We start from the raw sequence: 12816 nt of genomic DNA on the forward strand, positions 1-12816 counted from the left end.
CCTTTTTACCACTTCCACCATCGAGTTTTCGGTCAGGTCTTCCTGGCCACCCCTATTTTAAATTGCTACCCCAGCTACAAGCTCGCTCCTTTCCCACTTCGTTTTCCTCTGTAGCTCTTACCACCATCTAACATACTGCATGTCTTACTTTTCTTGTTTATTAGTTATTAAACTCCATGGGGCCAGGATATTTGTCTTTTGTAGCTGCAGGGTCTGGAACGGTGCCTGGTATGTAGTTTGAGTTCCAGTAATTGCTGAATGAATGAATCTATGAATATCACATAGCAATTTTGCTGCTGAGCAAGTCGGGTCATGCAAACATCTGGGTTCTGAGCCTTGGAATTCTTGCTGTGCCAGCACTGGGACAATCTTCCCTTACCCCTGCGCAGCGTCTGGGCATTTCCATTTATGCTCATTTGGTGGTTCTCCCAGGGTAGGCCTGGCCATGGCCTTCTCCAAGAAGGTCAGCACAAAGCAGCGGCCTCTGGGGAGAAGGGTCAGAGGCACTGAAGGCCAGGTCGGTCAGGCCCCCAGAGCACTGTGACGTGAGCTCTCTCCACACGGCTGGGGCTGTCTGGTGGAGCTGCTCTGGGGATAGCGCTCAAGGGAAAAAGGGAACTTCTGGCCTCTGAGGGCTCCCCGGGGAAAAGAACACCGAGTGAGCAGACGAAGGGGACTTGCGGGAGTGGAGCTGCCGGCAGAAGAACTAGTCTCCTGGTATCTTCCCTCAGCACCCGGCACAGTTCCTTGTAAACAACACTATTCCATTTGCTGGACAGAAGCACCAACACTCAGTCACTGCAGACCTACCAGGACACTTCCAGGACACGGCAGTGGCCCATCGTCTCTAAACAAGGCTTTGAGAGAGAGAGCTGGCTTGAAGCTCAGGCTGGCTTGGCAACAGCTGCCCCTGGGATCCACCTGCCAGGTGCTCTTCTAAGGCTCGGGGGGCGGTGGGGGAGCGGGGGAAGCAGGACACCCAGAACCTGGCCCCTCCCTACCCCCAGTAACCAGGACCTGGGGAGATGGCCTGGCCTCAGCCTTCTCTATCTGCACGGGGACAAGGATGGTTGTTAATGCATTGAGAACTGGGTGACGGGTGGAGCCCCTGCCCTGGGAAGGAGTGCTGCGCATAGGAAGAAAGAGGCAAAGTCCATCAGCCTTAGACTTCCCAGCTTCCCTGCCTCTGCCTGTGCGCCTTCCATTAAGGCCTTGCTGACTCTGTCCTGAGCTAGATCTCCTTCCATGGAGCCTTTCCTGACCATTCCCGCTCCTACAGTGATCCCCTCTCCAGCCGAGCTCATAGAGTCATTCATTTGTTCATTTATTCATTCATTCACCCTCTGACCCATCTTTCCATCACTTCCTCCATTCATCCACTCATTCAACAAATATCTATCTAGTATCTCTCATGTGCCAAGCACTGATCTGGGCACTGGGGACACAGCAGTGAACAAGAAAGGGAATCCCTCCCTTCCGGGGGCTTACAGTGCAGCGGGGCAGACAGACAACAAAAGCCTAGATGAGTTAACAAATAGATAGTGTAATTTCCCTGCACTCGGTCTGGGCGTTTCCATCTATGCTCATTTGGTAGTGCTCTGTTCCTTCAAGAAAAGTAAAGCAGAGTGAACATGAGAGGGATGATCAAGGCCCCTGAGGAGGTGATGAATGAGCCGGGACCTGACCAAGTGAAGGAGAAAATCCTGAAATCCTAGGGAAGAGCATTCTAGTCAGAAGGAACAGAAGTGCAAAGACTGCAGCAGGAACATGACTTCTGTGTGTGCAAAACAAGAGGAGTCTGGGTAGCTGGACTTGAGGGAGGGGGGAAGGGAGGTGGGGGTGAGTTTGGAGAAGGTGACAGGGGCAGATGGAAGAGGCCCCGCAGGCAAGGCCTCTGGGTTTTATTCCACACGTGGTGGGAGCTAAGGAGTAGCGCCGTCTGATTCACAGGTATTTCTTTCTGTACTTTTTTGGCCTCCTGGTGCACAGAATTGGGTTGCTAATTCTTGCTTCATACTCACATCCTTGGTCCATGCGTGCTCCTTTTTCATGATTATATCCATGTGTATGCATGTATTTCAGCGCAGTAAGCACCCGTGAACCTACCATCCAACAGGAAAACTAGCACCTTGATAGTAACTTGGTGTTTAAAAGGCCACTCTGGCTGCTGTGTGGAGAGTAGCCTGTAGGAGGTAACCGGCCAGTAAGGAGGAGACAGAGTCATCCAGAAGAGGGGCCTGGGGTGGTAGAGGTAGAGGTGGTGAGAAATTGACTGAGTTTGGGATGAATTTTGGAGGTAGAGCCCCCAAGACTCACTGTTGGATCACGTGACTATGGACCATGCATTCAAGGATGAATTCACTAATTATTAATTCAGTGCTTGCTGGTAAGTGCTTACTATATGTTAAGTCCTTTGCACGATCTACCTTTGACATGGTCCTTGCCCTACTCACAGCCTAGAGGTAGAGAGAGAGAAACACGTACGTCAAATCAATTGGAATAAGTGCTGTGACCCAGTGAATCCAGGGAAGGGTTCATTCATTTTTCTGGGAGAAAAGAAAATGATGGTTAGTTATGACTTGGCTCATCGCAAGGGCTTAGTTCTTCTTATCTCATCTCTTGAATTGATCTGAGCTACTGATTAAACTCTTTAGTGTGTGTAAGTGTATTTTTCTACTTTAAAAGAAATATCTTTAATAGTCATATTTTTAAAACTGTATAAACTTCAGCGTACGCAAAGTATTTCAAATATCGGTCAAAGGCTGTCCTCATTGAACCTTCCAGAGCTCAATCTCTGGGTAACAGTTAAGAATATGAAAGGGAGTGGGGAAATAAAGGGAAAAACATTCCCTTTCTCTCAAATATGCATGTATTCATGTCCATTTAATTGAAGCATTTCAAGCCTTGGGAAGAGCCCAAGGTCTAGATTCCATTCAACTTTGGATCCCACCTTGAGCCTAGGGCAAGGCTGGCTACCCAGCACATTCTTCCTGACATGATTTTCCATGATCTAGATTGACTCCTGGCCAACTGATGGGAATGTCAGGCCATCCGAATGGGGTGAGGTGTGGGAAAGGCACACCCAGGACACCAATGACGCAACCAAAGCCACCAATGACACCACCAAGGACAGAGGTCTAGTCTGGGAACCCCAGGTCCTGGCTTCTTGTATTGCTGTTTGATACTGGGCTATAGTTTCCCTTTCGGCAAGGGGAGGTGGTTGGACTAGATGTAGGACAAGAGGAGAGAGTTATGAGGGGAGGCGAATGTGGTGGTTAGGGCATACGCTATCTGGCATTCAAAACACTATATAACCGCAGAATATTATTCAGTCTTAAAAAGGAAGGAAATTCTGACACGTGCTATAACATGGCTTGAGGACATTAACGCTAAGTGAAATAAACCAGTCACCCAAGGACAAATATCATATGATTCCACTTATATGAGGTACCTAGAGCAGTCAAACTCAAACAGAAAGTAGAATGGTGGCAGCCGGGACTTGGGGGAGGGGGAATGGGGAGTCAGTGTTTAATGAGTACAAAGTTTCAGTTTGGGAAGATGAAAAAGTTCTGGAGAGGGATGGTGGCGATGGTAGCACAACAGTGCGAGTAGACTGAATGCCACTGAATTGTCTACTTAGAAGTGGTTAAAATGGTAAATTTTATGTTGTATATATTTTACTGCAAATTTGTAAAATCCTAATTTTTCTAGGATCCCTCTCGGTGGAGAAGCAAGGCCCATCCTGGCTGACCAAGATTCCCTGAATTTATACCCCTTTCCACACTTCCCTAGGACATGGTTCCTTCTGCACAGGAAGAACCTCGCGGATCTGAGTGGAGCTCCAGGTAGAAAGAGCAGGAGGCAGGCTCTGGGACAGACAAGCAAGGTCCCCAAACTTCCATTCAACCTGGCTTCCACGAGGATCTCTTGGTGATAGGGGAACTGCGTCCTTTGTCCTCATGTTTATTCTGGGGCACAGGACAATGAGGGCCCGAAGGAGGCAGGGGAAAGGGTAACACAGGTTTTACCGCCCTTGAGAGCTGAGATGTCTGTGAGCAATTTTTGAAGACAGGCCAGGGCCCTTGTAGGAAGGCTTCAGGCCACATCAACTTTGAATGCTTTGTTGACCTAGTCCAGGAATATTACAGGATGGGTTTAGAACAGAGCCTCAGTGCAGGAATGGCGGCAGAGCCAGTTTTCCGTCAAGGCCTAGGAATGTGCAGGCATCCTCTTCAGCTGCTGTCTTCCTTGGTCTCTGTAATGGAGATGATAATCAGCTCCCTTCTTGGCTGGCCTATTGGTGGCCTAGAGCCAGAGCCATCAAGCTGGACTCCTTACCCAACTCCTTCAACATTTACCATCCCAGAGGCCTCGTCTCTATCAACTTCCCACCACGATCACTGCTACCATCCCATTCATCATCTCTATCCACACGATCATCCCCTGTGCAGGTTACATTGTTATCTTCACCTTTGTCAGCACCACCGCATATTTCAAGAGGCCTTACTACAATAACCAATATTACTTTCATCTCTACTGTCCACATCACAACCACCAACCACAGCCTTGCTACCTACACCTCCAGCACTCTCATTACCACCATCACCACCACCACTTGGTGACACATCCCTTATTCCCGTTACTGGAGTCATCAGCAACTCCCATATTAACATCATCGTCGGCATCACTACCACCATTCTCACCAACACTCTTTCCCTTCACACTCCATCATCCTATCACCACCATTACTTTTCCTGTTTCTATAAGAGAACTCACCAGGGGGTTTGCAGACCCACAAGCAGATCTCTGTGGTCTCAAAATTGTTGGCATTGCCCTGACAACCACCATAGATGAAGTGCTCACACTCATTGGACGTTGAACTGTAGAAGTATTGGTGGAAATAGCCTTTGCAGGGACCCCTCACTGAGGGGAGCTGGCACAGGGCAGGGAGAGTTGGGGTCATCTCCTGGGGGGTCTCTTGCTTGAGATTGGCTGCAGGGGTAAGGAAGGACAAGATTGTTGCTTATGCGTCCTTTTTATGAACTGGTAAGTATTTTTTCCTGAGCATCTCTTCTACGGTCAAGCACCCTGCTAAGTGTTTGCCATACTTTACATTATTTCAACAACCTAGTGGAGAGGTTATTACTGTCCCCACTTCACAGATGAAGAAACTGAGGCTCAGAGAGTTTTGGTAATTTTCCAAAAATCATAAAACCTGTAAGTTGGGGTCTGGGCTTAAACCCAGATTTAATTTCAAATCCAAGCTCTGCGTGCTACAGCCTCTCATAACCTAACATCAAGAGGTTTGTTGTAGCCTTGTTTATAATTGCAAAAAACTATAATTTGGAAAAAATGTGAATGTTCACCAACAAGGGATTGATGGGCTACTATGCAATTAGTAAAAACGTAGTGCTAATCTGTATGTGTCAGTACGGAGAGAGGTCCATAACTTTTGCTGAATGAAAAATCAAATTACAAAATAGGAGATCTAGTCTGGTCCCGTTGATGGCAAACACACATACAGACCCACAGCACGATGGCTCCAAGGCTGTTCACCAATTTATTTAGAGCAGTTATTTCTGGCTCATGGAATTTCAAGGGATTTTTCTTTTCTTTTTTTTTAAACTTTTTTTTTTTAAGATTTTATTTTTTTTCCTTTTTTCTCCCCAAAGCCCCCTGGTACACAGTTGTATATTCTTAGTTGTGAGTCCTTCTAGTTGTGGCATGTGGGACGCCGCCTCAGCGTGGCTCAATGAGTGGTGCCATGTCAGAGCCCAGGATTCGAACCGACAAAACACTGAGCCGCCTGCAGCGGAGCGCGCAAACTTAACCACTCAGCCACGGGGCCGGCGCCAAGGATTTTTGTTTTCTAAAAATTCTTTTCAGTATCATTTGAATGACAATGAACAAGTATCATTTTTTATAATAAGGAAAAAGGTATTTGCATTAAACAATCTTTAATATCCATGGGTAATCAGCAAATAAAGAAGCAGACCTCTTTTACCAAATCATTTGTTATTTTAACTCCTTTCACACCTGGCTCTGGTTATCACACAAAGTGACTTATCAAACATGTGCACATCACACACCCTCCACAATTAGCCTTGGACATTCAGGACCCCAGTGTATCTCTTCATGGAGTGCAGCAAACACCACTTTGATTTGTACACTTTCCCTGATAAGGACAGCATCCCTCAGACAAATAAGCACATGGGTCAACTCAGCTGCACCGTACCATCTTGGAATACTCAGCGGATGTGACCCTCGCCGTGCTGGATGTACTGGGAGAAGTCGAAGCTGGGAGAGGAAGAGGCTATTCCAGGGAGGAAATTCAAGCCCTTCCTTTGGAGCAGCACTTCTGAACCTTGGTGGAACATTAGACTCTCTTGGGGAACTTTAAAAAAATCCCGATGCTCAGGCTTCTGCCCAGACCAGTTAAATTAGAATCTCTGAATGTGGGACCCAGAGAGACCCCAGGTGACTCCAATGTGCAGCCAAGTTTGAGAACCTGGTCTCATTTTTAAAGCAGAATGAAACTCATTCTCTCATAAGAATTCTAGGGAGTAGGGTTCTGGAGAGAAGGAGTGTTGGGGCTGTGTAAAATAGGGGGCCCACTTTTTAGTTATTTATTTGTTGAGGAAGATTGGCCCTGAGCTAACATCTGTGCCCATCTTCCTCTACTTTATATGTGGGATGCCTGCCACAGCATGGCTCGACAAGCCGTGCGTAGGTCCACACCTGGGATCCGAACCAGCGAACCCCGGGCCGTCGAAGTGGAACATGCAAACTTAACCACTGCGCCACTGGGCCGGCCCTGGGGACCCACTTTTTAATTCACATATTTACACGTTGTTCTTTAAAAATAAACAAATGTATTGCTTTTTAATAAAAATTAAAATTTGGCAAAGATTTAATTAAATCAAATAGACATCCAGGAGGTCTGGCCCCAGATCCTTCCCAGACTAGATGGTAGATCGCAGGCGAGCCCTGTCCCATATCTAGGCCCTGGTTTCCTCCCGAGGTGGAAGTGACCGGGTGGGCTTTTGGTCCAGCCCCCATTCCCCCACAGGCTATGAGTCTCAGGGATCCTCTTTCTCAACCCCTCAGCTCTCCGGAGATCTTTCCTGAGCTGGCCGTGCCCACGAGGCAGGGGGCGAGGCAGAGGGCAAGGAAGCGGCTGAACTTCACGGTGCCAGGAGCTGCGTGTTCTGGGCTGGGCTGGGCGGCTGGAATTTCCACCTCCGGCTGAAGGAGAAGGAGCCCTATTCCCCTGGGTTGGGGGAACTATCTTGCTTTTCGTTACTCGGAAGAGGAAGCGCTCTGGGCAAGGTGTGCGGGCCCAGAGGAAGTGGACTTTTTACCTGGAGGCAGTTCCACTCTCCTTGGAGGAGTTCTTGGGGGCTATTGAGCAAATTCCCTAAGTCAGTACTTCTGCAGCATCTGGAATGCCAGTCCTCAGCTTCATCTACTGCAGACCTGAGTCCCTGTGACCTTGGACTGGTAAGTGGGCCCTCGGGGCCTCAGTTTCCCAATTTATAAAACAAATGGGCTGGACGATATGGTCCCTGAGGGCCCAGCACAGCTGTTCTCTATTCTGTTATTATTGGCTCCCATCCAGAGCCTCCCAGCTGGTTGTCTCGACATCCCAGGAGAGAAAACATAGCTCTTTGTTCATTGGTTCATTTTAACATCCCAGGAGAGAAAACATAGCTCTTTGTTAATTTTAGAATAATGAGTTGATTGTTTTATATAATTATCATGCTTATTTTAAAAAGATCAAGCTATACTGAATAGTACAAACAAGAAGCAAAATCTTTCTCCCAGTTCTGTCATAGTGCTGTGCAACAGAAATACCATGCAAGCCACAAACAGAATTTTTCTGGTAGCTGCATTTTAAAGAGAAAGAGGTCAAACTAATTTTAATAATAGTTTAACTCAATATATCCAAAATATTATCATTTTAACATATAATCAACATGTAATAAAAAATATTAATGTGATATTTTGCTTTTCTTTGTGCTAAGTCTTTGAAATCTGGCGTATATTTCACACTTACAGCACATCATGATTCATACCAGCCATATTTCATGTGCTCAATGGCCACATGTGGCTTGTGCCCACCATATGGGACAGTGAACTTCCACCACGTGTAGTAACTAACAGTAAGTTCAGGTTAACCTCATTAACATTTTGTTAGGTAGATAAACAAAAACAATTCTACAAAAACAAATTTTCCTGAATTTTTCCCTGAAGTTTTGCATATTGCCTTTATACTTGAAGGACAATTAGATCATGTGAAAAATCCTGAATCGTACTTTCTTGTCTAGAACAATTGTGAACCTGGCTTTACTGAATTCCGCCATGGAGTGTGGCTATGAAGTGGCCTGAAAGGTTTCATCCCATAAAGGTTACTTTCTTTCCTATCTGAAGGACATCTTTGCTCATCTTTGAGCTTTAGTATCTTAACGAGGATATTTTGGTATCATCCTCTGCATCTTTTTTTTTTTTGAGGAACATTAGCCCTGAGCTAACATCTGCTGCCAATCCTCCTCTTTTTGCTGAGGAAGACAGGCCCTGAGCTAACATCCTTGCCCATCTTCCTCTACTTTGTATGTGGGACGCCTACCACAGCATGGCTTGCCAAGTGGTGCCATGTCCACACCCAGGATCCGAACCGGTGAACCCTGGGCCACCAAAGTGGAACGTGCGCACTTAACTGCTGCACCACTGGGCCAGTCCCTCTGCATCATTTTTTTTAAACTGGAACATGGGGTGCTTTTTTCAATCTACAGATTTTTTTTTCAGGTTTCCTCTTTTTGGTCAGCTCCGTGAAGGACATCCTAAATACTACATGAGACACAGCAGAATATTTTTTCTTCTAGTATTAAAAAAAAATGCCTTTCACAAATATTTTTAAGAAACTTATATATCATCAGGGTGGTGATCTTGACTAAACAACACTTCTAAGGAATCATGTTCTTGATTTCTTAGTTACATTCAGAAATTGCTTCCTAACCATGATAAATATTGTGTACAGGTTTTCAAAATGTCCCCAGATACACATTATTTTTTTAAAGATCAGTCTGGCTGAACATTTTTGCCAGACTAATACTCCTGAGAGTTCAAACTAAAAAACCCCAGTCTCTCTGTTCCTCTGGGTACTGTCCTTTCGTCCCCTTTACTCCTTAATCTGGACTCAAATTCACTGCCATGTCCTCTGAAGAGGGGAAGCTCTTGGCGGGACGGTTCAACTTCCACATTGATGAGTGGCCTCTGGGAGACCTCTTCAGCAGCTCCGGGCCTCTTTCTGAGGTGGTCATTGCCGAGGACCAGGCGACTCAGCAGTCCCAGTGTTTCAGCTTCATCACCTTCACCAATCCAGAGTGGGCCTCAGACGCCATGAGAGCCCTGAACGGAGAGTCTCTGGATGGTTGCCAGATCCGTGGGGACCACGCAGGCAAGTTGGCTCCAGGGGACTGGAAGGGATGCCTAGGGGCTCGTGGGTGTCGTCGCAGCTACTCTAGAGGTGGTGGGGACCAGGGCTATGGGAGTGGCAGGTATGACAGTTGACCTGGAGGATATGGATACGGATATGGAAGGTCAGGAGACTATGGTGGCAGAGGTCAGGGTGGTTATGACTGCTACTCAGGAGGAAATCACAGAGACCATTACGACAACTGAGATGACGCATGCACGCCTAATGCAGATACACAAGGAATGAAACTTCAGATCTGGCTCGTCCTTCCAAATGGCTGTATTTGGCAAGATTTTGGAAGCTGCACTGAAACATCGATTTTAGTACATGAACTTCTGTTTTTGAGTTGAGCGCCCAAGGTAGCTTGTTAAAGACCTTTTAGAAAGTTCCTTGTATTTTTCAAAATTTCTATCCCATTTAAAGACAAATTCCGGGACATTTGTAGAGCCTGGGTATTTTTTCTTCTACAGATTTTGTTTTTAGGGAAATTTTTTATATAACCTCTTTGAAGCAATTTTCTGTTAAAATTGTTGAGTTTTCTATGTAAGAGACATCAGTTATGTTAGATTATCTTCACTTGTCCTGCAGTGGTTGTTAAAAGCACAGCTGCTGGAGATGGACAAATTTCAATACCAGCTTTGCCACTTGTTATCTGTGTGACTGCGGGCAAGTTACTTAACTTCTATGGACTGGACTATAGTTTCTATTTGGAGATAACATTGGACAATGATAACAATGGATAATAAATGGAGATAACCAGGGAAACGACTTGTGTTTGGAATCCCCGAGGTTCACTGTGCCAAAAGGATTCGCAAGACTCAGAAGTGGTTATAAAGTTTACAGCAGATCCACGCAGAGTAAAATCCACAAAGGAAAAAGTATTGGGGGTGAAATACAGGAAAACTAGGCCCAAGTTCCAAACATCTCCTTCCATTTGAGTCATGCAGGACGTGGTTAATTCCTCAGCCCAACTGGTGCAAAGTGTTGCCAACCAGGGGAGCCTGGGTGTCTTGAGTTTTTACTGTGGCATATACTGCATGCATGACTGACCTCAGTCAGTGAAGCCCCAAACCCCAGAAAGCAGGCATTTATCATGTTAAAAATGATTAAAGAAAATTTAGGTGACACAAACTTGACACTTCATGAAATGGGCAGTCTCCATTCCCAAGGGTCCAGGGAACAGCAGAGTGGGGTTTAAGGCAGGAAGCTTCTACAGGATAAAGAATAAGAAAAAAGGAAAAGAAAAATAGAAAATGAGTAAGGAACAGGAAATAAGTATAGATCCCTGAGTTGGCTTGGCATTTGGGGATTGGCTGACTGGATATGCTGCATTTCCGGTCAAGCAGAGCATTTATCTAAGGTTGGTTTGCTGACTAGGCACCCCAGGCAGGAGTGGCTCCATCTTGGGTCTAGAAAATTATTTTAACAGTCTCCCCCCTTTTGATCGTCCTCTTGACTATTCAAGAGGCTCGATCAAAAATATCAGTCTTGGGGCCGGCCTCGTGGCGCAGCGGTTAAGTTCGCTCCTTCTGCTTCAGCAGCCTGGGGTTTGCTGGTTCGGATCCCGGGTGCGGACATGGCACCGCTTGGCACGCCATGCTGTGGTAGGCGTCCCACATATAAAGTAGAGGAAGATGGGCATGGAGGTTAGCTCAGGGTCAGTCTTCCTCAGCAAAAAGAGGAGGATTGGCAGCAGTTAGCTCAGGGCTAATCTTCCTCAAAAAAATATCGGTCTTTGCGTGACTCTGGGTTACCATTGCCTCTTCAGGTCTCAGTGTAGTATTCGCAAGAGACAATGTCAGCCTCATGTTCTTGGATTGGGTTACATTCTTCTGTTCTCCTTTGTCATTCCAGTTGGAGAGAACCGTAGTTGGTCAATGGATGCCCATATACATTTAAAGCTTTTGAGAGAACGCAGCAAATTAAGGAGACAATCATTAGCAACAAAATAATGACAGAGGTTTGAAGAGCACCCCTGAGCCAGGGTCCCCACGATCCAAACCAGCTAGAATCGAATAAGTCCAGAAATGATCCCGAAGAGGGGGGTAGTTCTTTGAGCCAGTCTGCCTGTTTATGTATTCCATGTAACTGTGTCTCCACTTCCTCAGAAGTGTTTATCCAGCAAGATTGTTTCAGAGAAGCTGAGGCACTGGAAATCAGGGAGAAGTTTGTGACAGACAGAAAGCACTGTAGGATCACCAGCATCAGAGCAAATCCAACAGTTGGTTGTAGGCTGTAGTTTGGATGACCCCTTCTTTGCAACAGCCTGAGATGCGTGAATCTTGGCATTATCTTCCCAGGCCAGGGCGAGGCGAAAGGTGGACAAAAGAATCATAAGGACTCCATGGTGTAAGAATTTCATAAACAGCCCGATTTACACATGAGGGCACAGAGGCCCAGAAACATGAGTAATTTGCCACGCCCAGGTCCTCCTGACTGTGAAAACTGCACCACTGTGGTGTCCCACACTCCCAGCTGAGATCATCTCCAGCACGAGATAGGAATTAAGGTATTCTTCTCCCAAGGGTACCTGCAATTGTTAGTGGGTCCTGACAGTTCAGTCAAGTCCAGACAGGAGGGTGTCTCTGTAACGGGTGGGTGGGGACCACTGCGATGCTGAGCCTTACTAACCTGTGCGCACTGCAAAGTGTGGTGCAGGTGTGTTGGTATCTTCTCAATCGCCCTCAAATCTACCTAATCGCTTCATCTTCTGCGGGATGTGGGTTTGGGGGCACTTGTTCCATTTTGCGAAAGAACCGAAGTGACTTGTACTTGTCACATGGTAGATGTTGCAACCATTCCAAAGAAGTAAGGTAAAGGTAGAGGTTCAGAGAGGCCGATTAATGTGAGAGAATTCTGAGGTTCTCCGAGATTCACCTCTTCCTGGTCTTGTTTCCTCTGCCACTTTCCCAAGGCGTGTGGGAAAGACAGCTTTTCTCCCCGCCGGCTCCCCTTCTCCTTCCACCCCGGTGAGGTTCCCTCCAGGCTGGCTGATCAAAGGGTGGTTCTGTGGACCATTTTATAGGAAAGGAGATTGGGCCTGGGGATGCACCTGTCACAGTGAGCCTGTTAGAAATGCTGCTTTTCAGGCCTCACCCAAGACTGCTGAATCATAATGTGCATTTCAGCGAGATCCCCAGCCTATTCGCAGGCGTGATAAAGTGTGAGAAACACTACTACTGAGCGTTTCAGCTGAGGAGGTGGGGAGAGATTGCGCAATGAACAGTTTTGATCCCAGCTCCTCCCCTTTCTCTCCCAGTCACCTGTTCCCACCCCTCAGCTGGGGTATGAAAAGCTCTGTCAGCCCCAGGTTTCCTCAGAAGCCCTTCCTCAAGGCCACC

General features: G+C 46.6%; 1 pseudogene; it reads left to right on the forward strand.

Annotated features, from left to right (window-relative positions):
- The first annotated feature begins 9210 nt into the window (after positions 1-9210).
- Positions 9211-9681, forward strand: LOC124249167 (RNA-binding protein 3-like; annotated as a pseudogene).
- The last annotated feature ends 3135 nt before the right edge of the window (positions 9682-12816 follow it).

This window comes from Equus quagga, chromosome 12 (assembly GCF_021613505.1).
Source record: "Equus quagga isolate Etosha38 chromosome 12, UCLA_HA_Equagga_1.0, whole genome shotgun sequence".
NCBI lineage: Eukaryota > Metazoa > Chordata > Mammalia > Perissodactyla > Equidae > Equus > Equus quagga.